Source organism: Mus pahari, chromosome 5 (genome assembly GCF_900095145.1).
Source record: "Mus pahari chromosome 5, PAHARI_EIJ_v1.1, whole genome shotgun sequence".
Classification (NCBI taxonomy): Eukaryota; Metazoa; Chordata; class Mammalia; order Rodentia; family Muridae; genus Mus; species Mus pahari.
Window position 1 is genome coordinate 17,431,074 of NC_034594.1, and position 1,070 is coordinate 17,432,143.

General features: G+C 49.4%; 1 protein-coding gene across 3 annotated transcripts in view; it reads right to left on the reverse strand.

Moving 5' to 3' along the window:
• Tmem131 (transmembrane protein 131) overlaps positions 1 to 1,070 on the reverse strand; it is a 146,679-nt gene that overhangs the window by 11,142 nt on the left and 134,467 nt on the right. The window lies entirely within an intron of this gene.

The following is a 1,070-nucleotide window of genomic DNA, read 5'->3' on the forward strand; positions in this document are numbered from 1 at the left end:
TATGTATGTCTCAGTACTCTCACCAGTGCTGTGAGTATGTATGTCTCAGTACTCTTTCCAGTGCTGTGGGTATGTATGTCTCAGTACTCTCCCCAGTGCTGTGGGTATGTATGTCTCAGTACTCTCCCCACTGTGCTGTGTGTATGTATGTCTCAGTACTCTCCCCAGTGCTGTGGGTATGTATGGCTCAGTACTCTCCCCAGTGCTGTGGGTATGTATGGCTCAGTACCTGCTTGCCGATGCTATACTTCTCTGGTCATTTGCTAAAACAGGAACTAAGTCCAGTGCTTCAGCACAGGTTACAAATGGAATCAGACAGGGCACCAGGCCACTGCAAGGCACTGTGAAGGGGACGGGGGACATGTACATCCTATGGGAAATATGAAATCACCCAGGGGACAGAGCCGTGACTGCTTATGAACTGACTCCTTAGGCCATTAGAAGGAAACCAGAAGCCAGATTCTGATCCACAGTGTAGATCTGAACACACTCACCTAAAACAAGAACTGCCAAAGGCAAGTCCAAGCCTGCCTTTCGGCCCAGCACTTACACGACACACTGTTGGACACGTGCACAGGGGTGGCCTGCGGGCTCTGCTGCACTATTCTGAATGGTATGTCACTGCGGGCTGCTGACCTCACGTGCTCATGTATCCTAGGCTGGGCTCTGGCTCCAGTGACCACTAATGGCATCTTGAACCTACTCTGTAGTGACATTTTTGAGAATTCTTGTATTTCAGTTTCTTTAGTAAGAATGTTTTCTTCGTTTTAATCCCAGGAGGAGGGTTGAAGGGCTGCTTCGGACTGTCCAGAGCAGGTGACCGTGATTTCCCTGTGTCCTAGCAGAAGTATGGTTCTCCAGCTGCAAATAACTTCTGTGATTGTATGATGTCTGGAATTCCAGGGACTTTTCAGAGGTGGCTTAGGTGGTTATTGGTTGTTTAGTGAGGTTTGGTTGTGGTTTGTTAGTGGCCATGTTCAAAGAAGAAACAAAAGGAGCCGGGCGTGGTGGCGCACGCCTTTAATCCCAGCACTCGGGAGGCAGAGGCAGGTGGATTTCTGAGTTCGAGG